This window comes from Acomys minous, assembly GCF_964271855.1.
Source record: "Acomys minous genome assembly, chromosome: 13".
In the NCBI taxonomy this organism is placed as follows: domain Eukaryota; kingdom Metazoa; phylum Chordata; class Mammalia; order Rodentia; family Muridae; genus Acomys; species Acomys minous.
This window is the reverse complement of record NC_140495.1, coordinates 45,521,350-45,544,932: the sequence shown is the minus strand read 5'-3', so window position 1 is coordinate 45,544,932 and position 23,583 is coordinate 45,521,350. Positions and strand designations below refer to the sequence as shown.

The 23,583-nt window shown below is 45.3% G+C and overlaps 1 long non-coding RNA gene across 1 annotated transcript; it reads right to left on the bottom strand.

Annotated features, from left to right (window-relative positions):
* LOC311581991 lies at positions 1-23,509 on the bottom strand. Its single transcript, XR_014773976.1, has 3 exons — positions 23,413-23,509; positions 23,134-23,228; positions 1-612 (listed from the first exon to the last, which is right to left on the bottom strand). It is a non-coding gene; the product is annotated as an uncharacterized lncRNA (long non-coding RNA).
* Between the last annotated feature and the right edge of the window lie 74 nt (positions 23,510-23,583).

Here is a 23,583-nt window from a genome sequence, read left to right as displayed (position 1 = left end):
CTTCTTCTCCTCCTCCTCCTCCTCCTCCTCCTCCTCCTCCTTCTCCTCCTCCTTCTTTTTGAGACAGGCTCTCAGGTTGGCCTAGAGCATAGCCCCACCTCTCACTGGGATGAAGGCATGTGCCAGCAGGCGTGGCTTATGCAGTACTGTGGGTTCAACCCAGGGCCCTGTGCATGCTAGGCAAGCACTCTACGAACTGAGCCACAGCCTCAGCCCACAGCGCTTAGTTTCTGGTCCAAACAACTTTACTCCTCTCCATTCCTTATCAAGCTTAACTGCCAAAGAATTTTAGCTGTTTCTGAAAGTCAAGTCTACAGTTGTTTATTGTGATCTCCCAAAGATGACTGCAATGCATCATCCCACCCCACATTCTGAATTTAGCGTGAGACCTTGAGCCTGGTCAGAAATATCTCACACGCCTCTGGCCCTCCTCTCTGGGGACGTTGGTTCTTGGAAGGCAGCTGCTATGTTCTGACGAAGTCCAAAGAGCTCCGAGCAGAGTGTCCACTGAGAAGCCGAGGGTAGGTGTGTTCAGCCACCAACTGCCAGACAGAACTTTGAAGCTTTCATGGTTGGATTCCAGCCTCATCCTTTGACTCACACACCTTCTTCCTGGGGAAAGGACCCAGATCCCACAAAGTAGAGTTGAGCCATCCCCTCTCTTCCCTGCTAGATTTCCTAACTCACAGAATCTCTGGGGACAATAAAAGCCAGTATTTTGCTGGGTGTAGTGGCATATGTGTGTAACCCCAATATCAAGAGGCAGGAGTAGAAGGAGCCCTCACTTAAGACCAACCTGGGCTATATAACAAGATTGTATTCAAAACAAAACAAAACAAGTCAACATTCCTTAAGGGAGCAGGGAGGAGACACCTTCACCCCCGCACCCCACCCCCCCATAGCTGGTAGGCAGCAGACAGTTGGTGAGGATTGAGAGAGAGTTTTCTTTATGAATATCTTCAGTGGGAGAGTCTACACCCATATGGGCAGCACAAATTCAACTCTGTGGAGCATAAAAAAAGGGAGGGACATGGATCAGGGAGGAGTTAGGGGGAGGAATGGGGAACAAATATAATCAAAATTAATTATATGCATGTGAAAAATTCTCAAAGAATTAATAAAAATTAGACTAAAAACCTAAACAAAACAAAACTGGCCGGGCATGGTAGTGTACGCCTTTAATCCCAGCACTCAGGAGGCAGAGTTAGGCATATCTCTGTGAGTTCGAGGCCAGCCTGGTCTTCAAAAGAGAGTCCAGGACAGCCAGGACTGTTACACAGAGAAACCCTGTCTTGAAAAACCGAAATATTCTTCACAGTTGAGTGGAGAGTGGAGACTGACTTTCACACGAACTCTGGTGCCCCATATTTGACCACGTCCCCTGGATGGGGAGGCTTGGTGGCACTCAGAGGAAGGAGAGCAGGCTACCAAGAAGAGACTTGATACCCTATGATCATATACTGAGGAGGTCCCCCTCAGTCACAGTCATAGGGGAGGGGAGTAAGGGGAAAATGGGAAGGAGGAATGGGAGGATACAAGGGATGGGATAACCATTGAGATGTAATATGAAAAAATTAATAAAATCTATTAAAAAAAAGAAAAACCTAAAACAAAACAAAAACCAACAACAACAACAAAAGAAAACAACCACTCTTTTATATACAGAAGTCTTGGATTTTTTTTTTTTTTTTGGCAATAATTATAACTAAGCAAACTATCAAAGATGACAATTTTCTCCTTCAGAGGAAATTCAGAAGGATGTGTGTAGAAGTTTTATGACTCTTTAGGATGTCAGGTAGATAACCCTAAAATTCTAGAGGTCAATTTTTAAGTAAGAATTTTCTTCTTCTTTTTCCCCTCCTCCCCCTCCTCATCTCTTTCAAATAATAATAAAATATTAATTATATGTCATTATTTTGGTTTTTTGAGACAGGGTTTCTACATAGGCAGGGCTATCTTAGAACTCACAAAGATCCCCCTGCCTCTGCCTCCCAAGTGCTAGGATTAAAGGCATGTGCCGCCACCACCCAGTCCTGACTATTATTATCAGTAGAAGTATTGACTTTGTAACCCCAGCTTTCCTGGAACTCACTATATAGCCTAGGCTGGCCTTGATCTCAAGGCAATCCTCTTGCCCCAACCCCCCAAATAATTGGGATTATATGTATAAACCACCACCCCCAGCTTCTACCTGTGGTTGTGGCGCATGCCTTTAATCCTAAAACATTCAAAAGGCAGAGATGGGTGGATCTCTGTGAGTTCAAGACCAGCCTGCTCTGCAAAGTGAGTTCCAGCACAGCCAGGGCTACACAGAGTAATCTTGTCTTAAAACAAACAAACAAACAAACAAACAAACGAAGGCTTCTAACAGGAGGCTTTGTCTGTAGCAATGTGGCCCACCCCTGCCGTCTCCTGGAGCTTTAAGGGCAGCATTGTTGGCCTCCTGAAATCCCTGCCTCCTGCCAGGTCTCCTTTACAAGCTCCAAAGGACACTCAGAACCCTAGAACATTCTCAGTATCTGTGTTCTCTGGATGTTGAAATATGGTTTCAAAGGTTATTCCCAACTAAAATGAGCTGCCTGGCTAGCGCAATGCACTACAGCCCAAGCTGACCATGGGCTGCTGATCCTCCTACACTAACCTCCCATGGTGTTTTCCTTTTTCCCACTGGGGGATGCTGGGAGTTGAATCTAGGGCATTGTGCACACGAGGCAAGCATTGTACCTACCAATAAGCTATGTTCCCAGACCTCATGCACTCTTTGTGTCTTTCTTGCTTTTTATTTTAAGCCAGAGTCTAAGTTGCCCAGGCTGGCCTTGAATTCGCTCTGTTGACCAGGCAGGCCTTGAACTTGCCAGCCTCCTGCCTTCATCTCCAGACTAGCTGGGATGATGACCCTGGCCCCATAAAGTTTCAACTACACTTCTTGGTAGAAAATAGGTCTCAAAATTGGATGTGAGGATTTGTTTCATGGTGTCCCATCAAGTTTCTGAAAATAAAATCCTTTTATTCATTCATAAACTTGACTCAGTTTTTGAGTTACCAGAGACACAGTCCAAAAGAAAAAAAAGGAAGGGAGGAAGGGATGAGGGAGGGAGGGAGGCAGGGAGGGAGAAGAAAGGAAAAGAGAAAGGGAAGAAAAGAGAGGAATGGAAGGGGTGGGAAAATGACAAGGACAGAGAAAGGGAGAGGAGAGGGGAGGGGAGGGGAGGGGAGGAGGGAGGGGAGAGGAGGAGGGAGGGGAGGAGGGAGGGGAGGAGGGAGGGGAGAGGAGAAGAGAAGAAAGGAGAGGGGAGGGGAGGAGAGGGGGGGAGGGGAGGAGAGAGGAGGAGAGGAGAGGGGAGGGGAGGGGGGAGGGGAGGAGAAGAGAAGAGAGGGGAAGAGGGGAGAGTATTGAAAAAAGAAAAGAGGTCAGGAGTGGTGCCCGCCTTTAATCCTAGCACTCAGGAGGCAGAGACAGGTAGATCTCTGTAAATTTGAGGCCAGCTTGGTCTACAGAGTGAGTTCTAGGACAGCCAAGGCGACCACTGCTCTCCGTCTTGAGAGCTTGAGAGCTGCAGTTTTCTTCTCATTTGGGCCTGGGCACTTCAGGACACTTTAATGCTTCTTCTCTTTGGGATCAGTACCCACAATGCAGCACAGTGGAGGTGATGGGGGGGGGCAGGTGGTGGCAAAGGAGAGGTGGGGAGAAGGGACTGAAAGGAAAGGAAGGAGGGGAGGAAACTTCGGGAATCGTCATCAACATCATCACCATCAAGAAAACTTCTTTGAATTAAAAAAAGAAAAAGAAAAGAGGGAGAAAACAACAGCAAAACATCCAGAGAGCCCTAAGACCGCTGCGTGGGGAGCCAGGCCTGGCAGCAGTACTATTTTGGGTGAGTCAGGCTAGGACTCAAGGATCTTCTTCTCCACGCAGGCAGGGCAGGGTTCCCTGAGGAGCAGGTCTCTTTAATGAAGCTCCCTCTGGGCTCCTCTCTGGAAGCCTCCACCCGTGCCTTGCTCTATTTACAGGGTAGGCTGCTGACCTGCAGGCTGGCATCTCAGCTCTCAGGCCCTCCAGCTCCGCTTCTGTAGCACAGACCCTGGCTGCTGTAGCGGACACGCAGAGGTGAAGGGGTTCAAGAGCCTGACCAAGCTGGAAGATTTGCCCAGCTTTGTCGTGGGCAGGAGGAGTGCAAGTCTCAAGGCCAACAGTGAGACCGTGCCTCAGAAAAAAAAATATAAAAAAGAAGCAAACACGCACTCACACATGCATGCAAATCCACATTTGTGGTTGACGTCTCCCCTCTGTAAATGGAAAATATCAGGACTCTACTTCAACTCCTGAACCCCAGTGTTCCTTTGTTTCCCATTTGTTATTGAATATGGCCTGGGGTCTCTTCCAGGGAAAAGTCCCTGCTTTCAAGAAGTGGGGCACCCACCACTGACTCAGTTTGCATAAGTCACATGCAAGCTGAAAGGAGTCTCACTTAACCTCTTTTCCTTTGTTGTGTTCATTCATTTTGTCCTATTTATGACAGTTCTAAGTTAATATGCAAGGACAGCTCCATTCTTTTTTTTTTTCCTTTACTTTCTTTTTTTTAAAAAATGTTTTTGTTTGTTTTTAGGCATTTTGTTTTGTTTTGTTTGAGACAAGGTTTCTCTGTGTAGCCTTGGCTGTCCTGGACTCCATTTGTAGACCAGGCTGGCCTCAAACTCTCAGCAATCTGCCTGCCTCTGCCTCCCAAGTGCTGGGCTTACAGGCGTGTGCCACCACTGCCCAACTCCATTCCCCTTTCTTGAAGTCCCAGGGGGGAAAAAGTCCCTGACCCTCCATGGCATCCACCTCTGGTAACAGGGTTGCTGTGGCATGGAAGAGTGGATTCAGGACAGGTGATTCAAAGCAAATCTGCTCTGGGGACTCACCTATGAAAGGCAGACGGGGCTTGGTGATGCAGTTCAGTTGGTAGAAAGGCCTGGGTTTGCTTCTCCTCCTCCCGCACTGCCCAACAACACCTCCCCTGTTTGTTTGCTTTTGAATAACTTGAAAGTAGATGGAAAATATATGCTCCCTCAGTCTACATATTCTAATAAGGAAATTCCTCAGTGTTCGTGTGTGCCTATATGTGTTTGCGTGTGTACATGCGTGCGTGCGTGTGTGCATGCATGTGTGTGTGCCTGGCACTCAGTGAGCTGTTTCAGTGAGACTGCCTGATTAACAAACCCACCCACCCCCGTCACCATCTCTGCCCCGCCAGTGCCTGGGGTGCAGAGACAGTGTCTCTGCTCTGCTCAGCTTTTTATGTGCTGCTGGGGATCCGAACTCGGATCCTCACACTTGCATGGCAACCACTCTACCCACTGAGACATCTCCCTAGGATCAGATATATTCTTTTACATGCCACATTAGCATTAATTCTGAATGTTTTATACCAACTGATTGTTTTTATATAAACCACAGTCCCTATTTCAATTGTGTCAGCTGCCCAGATAATAGTTTCCCCCCCTCCTACCAATGTAGCATTCATGTCTCTTTTTCACCCTTAGTCTGGAATATTTCCCGCATCTTGTCACTCATGGATTGGTGTCTTTAAAGAATACGGGCCAGTAATTTCACATGTTTATAAACTATGAGCATTTGAAGCTGAAGTTTGCTAGATATCATTTCCTTGAGTGCGCTCTAGGGAAATAGGAATAATAATCACTTTGGATATAAATCATAGGACCAGGCAGAAGCCCCGTTTGTCTTTGAAGAAGCCATAAATCCTGCTTAGCATCCGGCCGAAAGCTACTACTAGGTCTGAATGTGACGCACTCTGCTAAAGGCTCCTGGCTCAGTATCCAGGAGGTTAAGTGCTTTTTTGAAAGTTTCTCGAAACCGTTGGAGGGAGGAGATAATTATGGGAAATGGCTCACAGGGAACAGGCTCTTGAGGGTGTCTTGACCTGGCCCTTCCTGTATCTCTCTGTGTTCCGTGGCTGCCATGAGTTGAAGAGTCTCCTATGCCATATGCTCCTGCCAAGAGTGTGGGACCAAGCCACCGTGCACCGAGCCTTCCAGAACTGGGAGCCAAAGTGGATTGTCACCTTCCTTAAGTTGTTCCCTCGGGTGTTTTGGTCACAGCTATGGAAAAGTAACTAATACAGAAAATTGATCCCAGAGGTAAGGTTGTTGCTATGGTGGATCTGGTTGTGTGTGGGGGGGGGGGGGGCTTTGGAGAAGTTTGGAAGAATTCTGCAAGTTCAGATTGACAGGTGAGTCTGGTGGGGGCTCAGAAGACAAGAGTGTCTATAGGAATATAAACAGTTGAAAACCAGCCTCTAAGGCCTTTCGATGGGACTAAGGACTCTATAAAGAACTGGGCTGCTACAATGAGGCAAAGAATTTGACATCCTTTCCATGTCCTGAGACTTTGTGGAGAGTTGAGCTCTAAAGGGGCAAACAAAGTAATCTGGCAGAAGAAATTTCAAAATAGTCTAGTGTTCAGGCTGTGGCATGGCTATAGTTCGCTACCTTTAGTCAGATTCATAGAGAGATTGTTAGCAAAGGGCAGAGGAGAAACACTTTAAAAACTCGTAGTTTGGTTAAAAGTGCTCATGTAATGTAGGGGCTAAAAACACTGTGTTTTTAAAAGTGATGAGGCTTAATTAAAAGGAAACCAACTAAGATTCATAGACCAACAGGAGAAATGCCTGGAGGAAACTTCCATAGTTAGCCATGCCATACCGATTGCAGGCTCATGGGTATTAAACTCATCTGAGAAACTTTCGGTTGAGAAAAGAGAATATTACTACAAGGATACCCCACTCACAAAGGTCGACCTATGAAGCTGTTTCCTCTCAGCTATCCAAGCACCCAGAAGTCACTGCAGCCACAGTCCAAATGGACTCATCTACTGCTCAAGTTGGCCATCTGTGTTGGTCTTCCACTGACAGTTTGTGAGTCTAAACTTTAGGGGCTACAGCCTAACTCAGTGTTAGAATGATTCTCTAATGTGCACAGAGCCCTGGTTTGATCTCCAGCACCTGAGAAAGACACACATACACACACACACACACACACACACACAGAGAGAGAGAGAGAGAGAGAGAGAGAGAGAGAGCGAGAGAGAGAGAGACAGAGACAGAGACAGAGACAGAGACAGAGACAGAGACAGAGACAGAGACAGAGACAGACAGACAGGGAGAGGGGGCGGGGGTCAGAAGAGGGAGGGAAAAATGAAAAGAAAGAAGCATAAGAAATCTAAATTTTAGATTTTATACATTGAGAATAAAGTGCTTGGTGATACATTGTGCACATTCTGGGTGTTAGAGAGGCAGGGGAGCGCATTGTGTTTTAAAATGCCTAATGCTTAGTGTTTCACATGTCTGGTTAGAAAATTTTGCTCCAGACCTGACTATTCTAACAAACACCGGCAAGAATGCAAAAATTCAATTGGTACTGATGCTTCCAGGGTCCTTCAGATTCTCAGGAATACCAAGTCAGACTGCTACAGAGCAAGGAAAGAATAGCACACATCATGGAAACAAGGAGATGGTGCAGTCAGTGTGAGGACCAAAGTTTGATTCAACCCCCGCCCTCCAATGTTAAAAAAAAAAATCTGGCTGCAGTGGCACACACTTGAAATCCCATAACTCAAGCCAGGTGAGGTGGCGCACGCCTTTAATCCCACCGCTCAGGAGGCAGAGGTAGGTGGATCCATGTGAGTTTGAGGCCTGGTCTACAGAGTGAGTCCAGGACAGCCTAGGCTACACAGAGAAACCAGGTCTCAAAAAAATAAAACAAAACAAAAAAACTAGCCAACAAACAAACAAACAGAAATCCCATAACTCAAAGAGGAGAAGCAGGAGAATAATGAGTTTAAGACCACCTCAGATGACAGAATAAGATTTCGTCTCAAGCGCCCTGTCTCAAAAAAACAAAAAACAAACAAAAAACAAAAAACAAAACAAACAAAAAACCCAACAACAAAAAGATTTCATCTCAAAAAACAAAAACAAAAGAGCAGAAAATAGCTATATTTAAGGACATGAACATTCTAGACCTGAATGTCACACAGGGAGAGCTCCTCTCTCGTTAGCCCAAGGATTTCCCACATTTTCCCATCTCCTGCCTGACAGCAACAAGAATATGATCCTCTTCAGTCCCAAATACTACCAGAGTGAAGGCGCGGACAAGGAGGAGGAAATAGAAGGCACATAGTTAACATTTATGTGTACCAGGAGCTCAGTTCATGAGGCTCCCCTACCATGGTGCTTGCTGACTGAGCCTTTGGGTTTAACCAGGCTAGTGTTCACCCGGGGGCCGGGGAGTGCTCCCACTAGTGCTCTCCACTTACACAGGGCTTCTATTTCCAAAATACTTCTGCGTTCACTCCCCTGTTCTACCCTTCCAAGAATAGCTTTCTTATTCTTTCCACTAGGTCAAATGGCAGTTTGTTTTGGACTTTATCAAAACCATTCCCCCAACATTTTACCACACATAAATCTCCAAACTCATGACCGCTGAGGCTGATTTGTTTATCCTGCTGTTGCACAAATAATGGCATCCAAATAGTGGAGTGATTAAATACCCAGTCCACACTCTATATCTAGTTAACCACCATCTAGATAAATGGCAGAGCATTTTCTGCATCCATAGAGCCCCATTGTGTGCTTTTTTTTTTCCTGTGCCCTGAGAGAATTATCCCCTAGTACTGCTTCTATGATCACCTTTTAGACATAAATTTGCTTAACTTTTATATAAAAGGAATTATAGACTCGAACTCTTTTCTGCCTGGTGTGTCCCATCATTAGCAGTGAGTGTAGAACATAGAAGCTTTGCTCCATTCTGACGTTTGCAAAGCATCATGGATGTACTTCTGCTCACCATCACCCTCCTCTGTCCTCTCCCTCCCTCCACATAGTGCCCCGTTCTCTTTCTTATACACACACATATATGATACTAATTGTAGATTTCCTGTCTGGAAGAAAGCATGGTGTTTGCCTTTCCTTGCCCCAGCTTGCTCCCTTCTCTTCTCACCACTGCCTCGTCTGGCTTTCACTCCTCACAGTCTTCGCGAGGTTTCTTTATCTTGCTGGAGCTGGTGATTTCTTCCTGGGTTGCTCATTTGTTGTGCTATTTGGGGACCTCAATGTCCTGTACGTGCTGGGCAAGTCCTTTAGCACTGAGCTAAACCTTCAGCTTTCGGTGTGTTCGGACTGATCTTACTACGTTGCTCAGGCTGACCATGAACTCTTCTTGATTCTCCTGCCTCTGCCTCGTGAGCGATAGAATTACAAATGAGCACCACCACTCTAGAGCCATCTGTCTGTCTGTCTGTCTGTCTGTCTGTCTGTCTATCTATCTAATCTAATCTATTTTTGATTTTTTAAGACAGAGTTTCTCTGTGCAGCCTCAGCTGTCCTGGACTTCCAGCCTGTAGACCAGGCTGGCCTCGAACTCACAAAGATCTGCCTGCCCCTGCCTCCCTGAGTGCTGGGATTAAAGGCGTGCTTCATAGCGTCCAACTGCCATTTATTTTTTAATTAAGGTGTAGTGTCCTGCTCTGTAAATGTATTTCCTGATGAAATCTGATTATTTCGCTGGGCAGTGGTGGTGCACGCCTTTAATGCCAGCACTTGGGAGGCTGAGGCAGGTGGATCTCTGTGAGTTTGAGGCCATCCTGGTCTACAAAGTGAGTCCAGGACAGCCAAGGCTACACAGAGAAATCTTGTCTCGAAGGAAAAAAAAAAAGAAATTGATTATTTCATTTTGTGGACAGTTTAATAAAGCTGTGACCACAGTATTATATAAACAAGAGGATATGTGTACTCAGTTCTCTTTCGTACAAAGAATAGAAATGCTGATTCTAGCCCCATGGTGCAGGCCTTTAATTCCAGCTATTGAGGATGCTGATGCAGGAGGATTCGATGTTCAAGGCTTGGCTGGGCTACAAAGTTCAAGCCTGTCCTGAGCAACTTAGTGAAAGGCCGGCTCAAACTAAAAAGACAAGCAAGGGCTGGCAATGTGGCTCAGCAGTAGAGTGCTTACCCAGAAAGTCTGAGGTTATGAGTTTGATTCTCAGCATTCAATAGAATTGTTCCATGATAAAACAGAGGCAAGCTTAACTATAGTAGAAACTAACAGGTAGTTTCCCAAAAACAGAACATTTGTTTGTGCATCCCTGCAACAACAGAAATGAATTCTACATCCTTGAAAATATTTGATATTTTAGCATTTTGGGTTTCTTCAAGCTTCTCTTATATTTTCTGCTATTTGCAGGACTGGGTGACTCTCACTTACTTGTTTTACTTACTCTTGTTTTTTCTTGTCTTTTCATTTAACCACATAAAAAGCTTCTTTTTTAAACTTTTGAGTCAAGTTTTTTGCCTAATTTTTCTTTAGTTCTGGAGATTGAACCTAGTGCTACACACACACACACACACACACACACACACACACACACACACACGGCATATATTCTACCACTGAGCTACACCTTTGCCCATATATTGTGCTTGACTGCTTTTCTTTCTTTCTTTTATTTTCCTTTTTAACAAGTTTCCTTTAAAATGGTGGTTCTGGGGATGTAGCTCAGCTCGTGGAGTGTTTGCCTAGCATGCACACAGCTCTTGGTTTGATCGCTAGCAACATAGAAACAGGATGCAGTGGCACATACCTCTACTCCAAGCACTTGGGAGGTAAAGTCAAGAGAATCAAGAAGCCCAAAGCCATTGTGGTCTATAGCCAGTGGGAGGCCATCCTGTGCTTTGAGAAATTGTCCCAAAGACAAACAGTAGGTGTCTGGATCCTATGACCTTCAGCTTTGTTCTACTCTGTGTTTTGTAAATAAAAATATCCTTAAATAAATAGAATTGCAAGTTAGAAAATGGGGGGAAACCTGAGATGTAGTTCATCGTATCCTTATAAGCTAAAGAAGTGAGTCAAGGGAGCAGGAAAGATTGCTTGGTGGGTGGAGCACATGCCATGGGGACCTGAGTGCAGACTCCCTGCACCCACGTAAGTGCTGGGCAAGCATCTGTAGCTGCCTGTGGTCACGGTGTGCAGGGAGTGGAGACGCAACTGCTGCAGCAAGCTCACTGGTTAGACTAGCTGAATTAGTGAGCTCCGGGTTCAAGCGATAGAGTGCCTCACTCTATAAAGTGGTGAAGGAAGGAGGATGACCATCAGTGTCAACTTCCAGCCTCTACATGCATGTACACATATATGCACACCCCACCACCACCACACATGAGCCCACAAACACATTCAAGCATAACTATGAACACTCCCATGCAACATATGGAGTTCTCTCTCTCTCTCTCTCTCTCTCTCTCTCTCTCTCTCTCTCTCTCTCTCTCTCACACACACACACACACACACACACACACACACACACACACAGATCAATTATCTAAAAGGTTGGAGTTTAACTCAGTTCCACTCACCAATGAAGCATCTATCGACACCCTCTAGGGAGTCCGAGGCATGTAAGAGTTTCTCCCCATGAGGTGCTACTGTTGAGCAAGCAAAGGCAAGTAGGTCAACCAGGACTTAGATTAGGGTGTTAAAGGGCGTGCATAGTATGCTGTAGGAAGGAGGAAGGTAGGGAAGAAGAGGAGGAAGAGGACTAGGAGGAAGAGAGACTAACTCATCCTAAGCAGGTGGGGGAGGGGCGCTCCTGGACGAGGACTCTGGAAGATAGAACCGGAGTTGTCCGTGGTCGGCCAGGCTTTGCTGGATCAGGACACACAGGAAGCATCCAGAAAGTGGCCAAGGGCCAACAGGGATCAGGGGTAGCCAGAATGGTCTTCATTTATTTCTATTTTCCTGTAGCTACAAGAGCCAAGCACTGGGTGCTGGAGAGATGGCTCAGCAGTTAAAGAGCACGGACTGCTCTTCCAGAAGACTCGGGTTCAATTCCCAGTACCCACATGGCAGCTGGCAATGGTCTATAACTCCAAGATCTGACACCCTCACACAGACATACATGCAGTCAAAACACCAATACACATAAAATTAACAACAACAACAACAATAATAAAATAGCCAAGTACTGATTGATAACTTACCAAAGCTTCTCTGGTGCTTCAGAAGCCTACTGAGTTTCAAAAGCAATTTGAATAGTTTTTTTTTTCTTTCTCATGTTTGACTTCTGACAAGGGCATTTACATTGAGAACTGTGGGATTTCAGCCATCTGACACCATGGGTTAAAAACACCCAAGGCATCCCAACTGATCACTTAGAGGAGAAACAGCTTCTCTGGATAGAAAAGGTAAACTAAGTACAGACCCAGAGTTCCCTGACAGCACTGAAGAGTGTGGTGTTTGCTAGCCTGGTGGCTATTTAGGAAACTGAGGCAGAAGGATCACTTGGGTTGGCCCAGGCCATGCAGCAGGATTTTTAAAATGTGGTTCAGGCATAAAATGAAATCATGTGTGTAAGAGCAGGAGATAAAGTGGCCCAGCTCTTGCCTAATGTGTGTGGCCGAGTTTGATCCTGAGTCCACACACAAGAAAACCAGAGAATCTAGGCCTGCATTCACTCATACTCACACTCACACTCACTAATGTAAAAAAATTTAAGGATATACAAAAAGTTTGAAACATATACAAAAAAATTTTTTTGAGACAATCTCACTGTGTAACCAATGTTAGCTTCAAACTTCCTACATCGGGCAGTCTGGCCTCTGGTTCTCTGTCTTTCTGCCTCAAGCTCCTGAGTGCTGGGCTACAGGCAAATGTCACCATGCACAACTCTGAGATACTTCCTGTGACAGTTGCTCCATTATTAGCATATTAGGATCTAGCCAGAGACCAGCTATTACAATTCCAAAGGTGTTCAAGCAGCATCTTGAGATAAAAGTGACAACTTCTTTGTGATACGATGATGTGTGTCCTTCCTGCTAGTGACAGGCGCAGGCCCTGCTGATATATTATGACCTGGTACATATATACATAAGCAAAGGAAATGCAATTCTCATTTCTATATTAACAAAAATGAAATGGAGCCTCTCTTACAGACCGTGTATATTCCATACATGTACATACGTCCCCCCCTTCAGATCCTCTGTTATTAGAACACCTTTGCCTATCAGAAGTGGGAACAAGCAGGATGTCGGGTAGCCAATTAAAAGGCCTCAGTGGTCCCAACAAGTCTGAGTAGAGATGTCAGCACTAGCATCGAGGGTTTGTGGGTTGGGGCATAGCTGGTTTGAATATGAACTGCCCTCAACCTGCTCATGAGTTGGACACTCAGTGCCCAGATGATGGCACTATTTTGAGGAGGTGGTAGAGCCACCAAGAAGTCTTGCTAGAAGTAGTTCACTGCGGGCATGCCTCAGAAGGTCCTACCTGGTCCCCAATCCCTTCCTTCTCTGCATCTTGTCTCTGTACAGTGATGTGTTCTGCTCCCTCGCACCCTCCAGCCAGCTGGATGGAGACCCACAGAATCGTGAGCAAAATCAACGCCCCCTCCCCCCATTCCCAGGGTGTTGTCATGGGGATTCGGCCTCAGCAACAGGAGGGTGACTAACACAGAAAGATGGGAGGTGGCTGGGGAGATGGCAGAGAAGGATGGCTGGGATTGCTCAGTGAGGTTTCAAGCTTGGGTAGGAGGGAGGACGGCAGACCAAGCCATAACAGGTCATCAGAGGCTACAGTCATAGCCCTAGGAACCTGCTCTTTGGGTCTGCCCTGGCCCTGCTGGAGTCTAACTCAACACAGCTGTCAGAATGACTTCTGCAAAGTAAGTAGCTCATGTAATGTCAGAGTCATCTTGCTATTCTTAAACACATAAGGAAAACACCCTGGCCTCGAACCTTTGCAGGGAGTACCCCATGCCTTGAACAGTTCCTATAGCGAACCCTCTGCCATATTCACTAACACACCAGGGTGTCCATAGAAGAATTTTATTTTATTTTTTGTTATTGTTACCTAGTAGTTTTTTCTTTTTTCTTTCTTTCTTTATTTTCCTTTCTAAACATATACATTTATATTATTACACATATGTACAATAAGCTACCTACAGCAAGAATAACCATGAAACAATTAGGAAATATATAAATGTTACATTCATGTTTTAGCTGTTTGTATTTGGCAGCCTTGCAGAAAACATCTTGAGCCTGGTGTGGTGGTACACATCTTTAATCCCAGCACTTGAGAGGCAGAGGTAGGTGGATCACGATGAGTTTGAGGCCAGCAAAGTGAGTCCAGGACAGCCAAGGCTACACACAGAGAAAACATAGTTCTTAACATGGTGCATCTAAAATTTTGAATGTACATCAATATCTATCATATCTCATCTTTATCAACTTAAAACATCTATCTAGACCTAAGGTGGAGGAATTTTCATTCAAAACATGGCTGCTCTGGCCAGAGATCACATCCAAAGACCTTCTTAGACTTTCTAGGTCTGGGTAATCCAGCTAGAAGACAAGACAGGCCTTTAATGCCAGGACAGAGGCAAGCCGACCTCTGAGCTCTCCTCAGTGCTGTCAGATAGTTTGGTTGAGAGCGAGTTGAGAGGCAGTGCCATGGAGCTGAGTTCAAGGCAGCTCAGTTTGTGGAATTCAGAGGCAGTTTTTACTGGGAGGGCTTTACAGTGAGAGGCAGAGGGAGAGCAAGCTGGACTCAGGTGAAGACGGGATGAGTCAGAGAACGAGAGGGAGCCAGAGGATTAGGACACCGTGCCAAAGTCAGAATGAGGCCAGCAGAGCAATTCAGTCAGAAGCCAAGAGAGGAGCCATTTTGAATCAGTCAGCTTGGAGAGCCATTTGAGCCAGAACAGCTGGTTTGAACCAGTCCGCACGAGTTCAGAAATAACTAGAAGAGGGGAGCTTATTCAGTACTAGGTCTCAGAGGCTGAAAACATTCTAGGCCTAGATTTGGTTGTGCAGAGCCTAGAAGCTTCCAGGACTAGGCCTAGATTAGCAGACAGAGGCAGCAAGCCTCCAAGACAAAAATTACATCAGGTGAATAAAAGATACTTTAACAGGTGTCCGCACCCTTGATCTGCTATGTCTCACTAGGGTGAGACATGGTCTGACAACAGTATCTGAAAAAGCCTCTTTAGGCTAAGGGTGTTAACTCCATGAGAGAGCCCACGCCCAGCGTGCCTCCTGTCCTCACCACAGCTAAATGAAGGAAGAGAACAAAACCAAGCCTTGCATAAGGTAGCTGCATGGTCTGGAGATGGAAGGAGAGGTGGTTAGGGACTGGGAAGGTGAGCTTGGCAGCTGAGCATCATGAAGTTACTTAGCTGGTCTTGAACTCACTGGGTAGCAGAAGCTGATCCTCAACTCCTGTTACCTGTCTCTACCTCCCAAGCGCCGGCACTGCAGGCATGCAGCACGATGCCTGGCAAGAAAAATATGTATTTTTTTTTAGATTCTAAAGTACATGGTAGGGATTTTTATAATGTTTTGGCATTAGTACTGTTGTGAATCAGTGACGTTTTTGTGTCACTAATGGTTTATTTCGGCTTTCTTTGTGTTTTATATTTTCTAAGTTGTTTAATACAAAGATGCGTGAATTATTTGATCTCAGTGAAGACATACTAATACTGCTTTAATTCTAAGCAATTACATATCAAAGACTACAGAAGGGGAGCCTTAGGAAGGCCTTGCAAGGGCTGAGGTTGTGGCCCTGCTGGTAGAATCTTTTCTTAGGATGCACAGCATTTCAGAAACTAAACACAGGCAGAGGGATCAGAAGCTCAGTGTCATCTTTGGTTACAGGGGAGTTGGAGGGCAGCATGGGATAGATGAAATGGTGTTTCAAAACAAAGAAAAACAAGGAAAGTGAGGAAGACTGAGAGCAAAATTGAAAACTCTATGGTGTATATTTGGGCTGTGTGCTGGGGAGGGGTGTTGTTTTCTTCTGAATACTCTGAAGCCCAGGCTGGCCTAAAATGCACTGTATAGTCCAGGCTGCCTTCAAATACACAGCAACCTGCTCTACCCTCCTGAGCTTTGGGGCTGCAGGCATGAGCCACCATGATGTGTATTTGAAGGGACTGCATCAAAATGAAAGACAGTCATGCTATATAGTGCTCTTAATTTAGAAGCTTTGCCTAATTTATTGAATGAAAGAACTATTTAAATGATTTAGGCATACATGTAACACAGGCCCACTTCACTGGAATCTTTTTTGCAAGCCTGATTTTTTTTTTTTAACGTGCTCTCACTCTCTCGCTCTTTCCCTCTTGCTCTCTCTTTCTCTCTCTCTCCCCCTCACCCTTCCTCTCTCGTCCTCTGAGACAGAATCTCACTATGTAGTCCAAGCTGGCCTCAAACACATGACCCTCTTGAATTTGCCTCCTCAGTAGGTATGCTCCATCTACCATGAGAGCTCAGAGATCTTCCACAGGAGCAGGTATGAGATTTTGCCAACTGCAGTTTTAGCCCATGATGGCCATTTGGTGTCTGTTTCCTTTTACCAGTTTTATATACATACATACATACATATATACACACACACATATATATGTATACCATATATATGCAAATAGGATCCACACTGCTTGCAGTTCTATACTGTAATAGTCACATGATACACCACTTGTATACTTTTGAGACTGTCAATGGATCCCACAGATTAACCTTGAGCTCACACCTCCTGCTTCGGCCTCCCACGTGCTGGGATTATGTGGATGCACCACACCTGCCTCCACCTAGTTTGACTCAGTTTTATAGTTTACATTTCACTTGTTCATTTTAATCTCCAAGTGTTCTTATATAAAATTATAAATAAAAATTTCATAATTAATGTGAGCAGCCCTCATCTCTCTCATCTCGAATGCTTGTGTTCTCTTTGTAGAGCGAGGCAGACATTCAAATCTCAACCTATTTAATTAAAAGCAACTAGAGAGGATTCCCACAGTGCTACTACTGTAGCGGCCAGATGAAGCCTCACGCAGCGATTAGCAGCTCTGGTATTTGGGGACTTGGGTGTTTTAGAAAGAAAATGTGAAAAAGGTTTGGATGGTAGGAGATAATCAAAGCATTTGTCGTCCCTTGAAGCTCAAATAGATTAATAGTTATAAATCTGAGCAATTATGAATCACCTAACAGGATTACCTTAGTGTTGCACCCCAAACCTCCAATGCTGTACCCCAACTCTTCAACACTATATGCCAACCCTCTGAATGCTAGAGCCCAATCCCCACCCCCCCCCACCCCTCCACAGCCACTTTATCTCCTCTGGGGGAAAGCATTCTTAATTCTGTTGGTCTAAGAAACATAGCATTTGTATTTTTGGCTCGGCTACTTAATCACGGCAGGGGCATCTTGGGATGCATCAATGTCAGATCCTGGACATTTCAGTTTCACCGAGCATCAGCTCCCATCTCCTCCATCTTCTCTAATCTAGTTTAATGAATTACCCATCTCTGTATTTTTCAGCCCGTTATCTTGGGCAACCCATGCCATTAATTTTCAGCTTATCTCGTTCATACGATGAGGAAGGATAACTCATTACTCCCTGGATTCCCTTTATCAGTGGCGCGTTCCCATTGATGCAAAATGCTAGCCTCATAAGGGTCATCGGCTGACTCGTCTTTTTTATTTCTGCAAATTTCATCATATTTTATACTCCCAGTTCTACTGAGGGACCATGGTCTAGTTAATAGTTAGAGGTTTACTGGGGCTGCTTTCTGCTCCTTGCTCTGTTTCAGATGCGCTTAAGTTTTAGAAAGCTCTTGGATGAATTTTATAGTGATTGTCGAAGTATTCTAACACATGGGTCTTGATAATATGTTGTGGATGCAATCTATATATGTAGAAAACTATATGCATTTAACAAAAGCACCTGAGTACAACAGATCCCAAGCTTCTGAGCTCTGTGAGGTTGAGTCTTGTCCACAGGATACATAGCCTATGCATTCCTGTAATACTAGGAGGCAGGGACCACATCAGTCTTGATCACTACTAAATTCCTACCTAGCATAGGTGTCTGCCACACACTAGGCAGCCGTGTAGCTGACTGAATAACAGATGGGTGTAGAGAAGTAACATAGGAGTATATTTTAATTTTTTCACTCATGACTTGACATTGCATAAGGTTGTTTTACTTACATCTATTTACTCAGACATGGCCACCTTATATAGTATAGCTGACCTCTAACTCATGATCCTCCTGCCTCAGACACCTTAGTCCTGGATTACAAATGTGACCTGCCACACCTGGTTCAGATACTCCCCCCACCCCTCACCACCCCCCCCCCCCCGCCCGCAGGGTTTCTCTCTGTTAGCCTTGGCTGTCCTGGACTTGCTTGGTAGACCAGGCTGGCCTTGAACTCACATTGATCCGCCTGCCTCTGTCTCCCAAGTGCTAGGATTAAAGGCGTGCGCCACCATGCCCAGCCCTGGTTCAGATGCTTTTAAGTTTAAGGGACCAGCACTGTCCAGGTGCCCTTTTCATGGAGGTTTGGGGAAAGACTCAGAGGGTCTTAAAATACAGACACCAAATGCTCAGCAGCGGCAGCACCCAAGCCACAGAACAATGGGCTATCTATCCGTTACGCTCTCCATCTGGAGCTGGTACTCCAGTAGCCTACCGTGCAAGCTCTTGGCCCTTCCTGCAAATTTTCTGAAAGTTAGATTTTTCCAAAGATGTATTTGATTTTGATTTTTAAGTGTGTGTGTGTGTGTGTGTGTGTGTGTAGACCAGAAGAGGGCATCTGATCCCTTGGGGCTGGAATAACAGGCTGAGGTGAGGTGCTTGACATGAGTGCTGGGAACCAAAGCCCCGTGTTCTACAACAGCAGCCAGCAAGCTCTTACTAATTGCTGTGCCATCTCTCCAGTCCCAGCATGTTAGATTTTTGCTGGAATATTTCACCCAAAATGGATAGCAGAATTCCTGCGATTTAGTACAAATGATAGGGAATTCCCAAAATTATGCTCTGGATAAACCCACCAGCTCTTCACAGAATTAGGCCACACTGACTTGATTGATGGAAAGTAACAGTCAAACCCGCAGCAATACATGGTAAATTTCTCAAACATGGATTATTTGCTGAATGTTTGGCCAGTTTCTCTTTCTTTGTTTGTGGTTTTAAAATGGTTCTTTCCTTTACTTGTGATGTCACAGCCTTGTGATGTTTTCAGTCCTTATTTGAAGTCTCTGCTGCAGCTGAGTTAACTGAGCACCTTTTTTTTTCTAGATACCCCACAGCCCTGGCCATCTGTTCTTCTCCTGCGGAGTCACCATCATGTGTACTTAGATTGAGACCCCATCCACACGTCTCAGGACAGAGTATTTTCCTCTTTCTGAATGCCTGTTTAGATGCTTATGGGTTTTTCAAACACAATGTACCTAAAACAAAATTCTCCTATTCCCACTAGCCGGCCCCCCTCCTTCACCAGCCAATCTGATAGTTCTCTTTTATTTCACTTAAATTTTATTCTTTATATTTTATAAATGCATAAAGGACATAATCATATATGCCCACTTCTCCCTCCAACTCTTCCCAATGGCCCCTTCACAACTGTGTGTGTGTGTGTGTGTGTGTGTGTGTGTGTGTGTGTGTGTTTCCTATTTCACCTACTAAAAGTAAGTGGTTAGGGGGTCAGAGTGATGGCTTAGTGGTTAAGTGTGTGTACTGCTCTTGCACAGGCCCCGAGTTAAATTCCTAGCGCCCACATCAGCCAGCTCAGTGTTGCTTGTAACTCCAGCTCTAGAGACTCTGAAACCCTCTCCTGGCCTCGTTGGGCACCCGCACTCGCATGCATACCAACACCCCTATACATAGAGAGACACAGAATTAAAAATAAGCCTTTAAAAGAATATAGTTGGCACACCAAAGGCATCTGTGCTCTACCACAGAGTCTCTTTACACCCATTATTAGTGCTGTTCTTTTCATAATAGCAAGACACCAGATCAGCCTAGATAAATTGATGGGTCGCTACTGAAGATGTGGTACATACACATCGCTGCGACTTTATTCAGTCAGAAAAAGAAAAAAGAAAAATGAAATTTGCAGGAAAACAGGTGAAACTAGAAAGCAAAACAGATCATGCAATCTAAGTTCAGGAAGACAAATGCAGGACATATTGGTGGATGGCAATCAGGGAATGACGCCCAAACTTGACCTCTGACCTCACATACATGCTCATACATAACATGGCACAGAGGGACTTCCCATAGATCAGCAAACCTGCAGAATAATTAAGTGCCATGGCTTTAAATTTAGAAGCGTTTGTGTGTCTAGATACCACAGTCACTTCTGTAGGCAGGAACTAGACCCGTTTCTTACTTCCTTATACCTGTGGTCACAGAATGTCACAAAAGGACAGCGCAGCCAATGAGCGGAAGGAAAGGCGTAAGACTGTTTATGGAAGCCAGTATCTGGGCTGTGGTTCTGAGATCCTTCACTTAATGAATGACCAGAAGCCATTTAGAAAAGACAGCTTACACTTCAGAGAGGAAACCCACACAGTTTGGTCTGCCTGCTGTTTGTTACCTCCGCAAGACTAGATTTAGCTGGGCATTCTAATTAACTTTGCATTTTTATTTCCAAGTAGTTTATGATGAAAAAAAAAAAGCTATAAAATGACATGGTTAAAAGAGTATATTTCTGGGCATAGTGGCACACACAACCTGTAATAAGAGTTACTTGGGAGGTTGAAAAAAGGGACCTTCGGTTCCATGTCAGCCTGGGTTGCACAGTCAGATTTAGACCCTAAGCAAACAAACAAAAAAGACCAGCGTATTGGCAGTTGATGATGCTTAAATAGTCTCTCATGGTTGTCTTTTAGTTATAAATAATAGAATTACTTTTTGAAATTATTTTTTTATTTAATACATATGGGATTTTTGCCTGCATTTGTATCTGTATGTCACACGTGTGCCTGGTGCCTGAGAAGAGCGTTTTGGAGCCCCTGAGACTAGAACTGCAGACAACTATAAGCTTCCGTGTGGCTGCTGGGAATTGAACCTGGGTCCTCTGGAAGAACAGCCAGTGCTCTTAGCCATGTCTCCAGTCTATAAAATTACTTCTGATATCTGAAGATTTTTCTTAACACTTTGAACTGGCTCATGATAACTTTAGCAGAATTAAAGGCCGTCATGTTTTAGTGGCCAGTCTCTAGACTTCTGACCGCTACGTCATGGCGAAGTTCCTATGTCTCCCCTGTCTTCATGGGTCTTTGCTGCGGTGATGGGCCCTCAGGCCAGCTAAGAACTGCCACGGAGCACTCTCTCCAGCCCTTTCAAAGCATGCTTTGTTTTGTTTGGTTGGTTTTTTGGTTTTTGTTTGTTTGTTTGTTTTCCGAGATAGGGTCTCTCTGTGTAGCCTTGGCTACCTTGGACTCCCCTTGTAGACCAGGCTAGCCTCGTACTCACAGCGATCTGCCTGCCTCTGCCTTGAGAGTGCTGGGATTAAAGGCACACACGCCACTACCGCCCAGCTTTTGTTTTGTTTTTTAAGATAGAATCTCAGCCAGGCATGGCAGCACACACCTATAATCCACACACTTTAATCCCAGTGAGTTAGAGACCAGCCTGGTCTACAAAGCAGGTTCCAGTACAGCCAGGGCTACACAGTGAGATCCTCTCTCGAGAAACAAACAAACAAACAAAAATCAGATGGAATCTCACTCTGTGGCCTTGGTTGACCTGGAATTCACTGTATAGTCAGGGCTGGTTTAGGCTAGTCTCAAATTTATAGCAATCCTCCAATCTCAGCCCGAGTGCTAGGATTACAGGTATCTCTCAACACTTTTCTATTCTTTCATATGACGAGTGTGTGTGTGTGTGTGTGTGTGTGTGTTTACACGCATGCATGGAGGTAAGAGTGGGAGTCAGCCTTTTCTTCTACTATGTTGGTCCCAGGGCTGGGGTGACTGAACTTAGGTCCCCAGGCTTGCAGCAAGCACCTTTTACCACCTAAGCCATTTCGTCACTGAGACGTGATTGCAGAACAAATCAAGCTCCCCACCCCGGCCCCCTCTTTTTTTGTAATTGCACAAGACACGATTAAACAGTACCCATGGGAAGTCTCCCAGGGACCAGCATTTGTAGCCACCACTATGTCAAAGGAAGTTTTCCATCGTCCAAAGGTCCACTTCATACTGCTGGAACATCTCAGGGCTCCACGTTCGGCCCTGCCCAAGCCAGCTTTGGAGCTAACGTTAATAACGTCAGCTGTGCACTTTGTTCTATTGTCCGTGTCTAATCATCTAGAAAATACTACCTTTTCCCCAACAGAAATTTCACGTATTTGATCTGAAACAAAATAATGATGAAGATGACGACAGGCAGGGGAAATGGCTCAGCAGTTAAAGGCGCTTGTGGGGGACCTGTCTGTGTTCGCAGCTCACAGCCATCTGTAACTCTAGCGACAGGAGGTCCAACTTTCTCTTCTAGACTCTAGACACACTGCATGTGTAGGACACAGACAAACACACAAGCAAATAAATACTCATACACATAAATGCGGTTGTTTTACTTTCCCTATGATACTAGAGACTTAAACCAGCGCCTGGTGCATGCTAGGCAAGCACCCTACCACTGAGCAGTATCCTAAGCTCTGACTCATACACGAAAAATAAAAACAAAAATCTTCAATAACAACCACAGTAATAAAGTGGCCAGTCTTTTGCTTTACAAAAACTGTGGGTTAAAAAAAAAACACAAAAATCATACCTCTGAAAATTTAGGAACAGAAAACTATAGAGAGGACAGTCGACCACAAATCGTCCTAGTCCGCCCTGTTGTGATTCTCATATGCAAAAAGAGTTTCTTAAAGATGTTTTATTTCCAGTGAAACTATAGCCCTGCAATTTTGTGCTTCTTCGTTTGGGTTTGCCTATAAACTGAGTGGCTAATAGCTGCAGCCCTTGTTGCTTTTTTTTTTTTTTAACCACATCAATTCTTGACATCTGTTTGTGTTTAAGTGATGACACAACATCAGAACACGCAGTGTCATCGTGTCACATTGTTATAGCACAACAAGAAAATTACAGCTCCCCAACAATAACACGGTGTCAGAAGTGTCCGCTTGGCGGTGAGTCAGTGCTTTAGAAGTTACGAGCTATTTTTAGCCTACCCAGTGCTTCTGAAGCTTAGGCTCTTAAAGTTCTAGTAGATATGGAAAAGTCGAGGGGTGCTATGGGAAAAGGGCCTTCCTTAGTCCCCAAGTACCCTTCCCAGGTATGTATGGCTCCCCACCTTCCTGTCCAGGCCACATCAAACACGGGTTCCATCGGGGGAAATTGCATGCACTTAGGGCTGGATCCCAGCTCTTCTGCGCCAGACCAGCATCCCTGTGGAGGAGGAGGAGAAACTATAATTATCTTCCCGTCTTGGGTAAGCCCGGGACCGACATCTGCCAGGTCACCCTAGTGCACTCGCAGAGCAGTTCCACGGCTGCTTCGGCACGCGGGAGTGGGGGGGGGGGGAGGGAAAACAGGCGGCCCCAGGGGGTCCCGCGTCCTCTGAGATCCTTGCCCGGGAAGACGGGTCCCCAAACTCCAGCACCCGGGCGCGCGGCGGCGGCGGCGGCGTTGCCATAACAACCGGCGCGCGCAGCCTCGGAGGAGGAAGTGACGAGAGTGGGTTGGCTGTTGTTGGGACACGTGACCCGGGTAGTGTTTTGACAGGGCAAACAGTGAAGAGAAA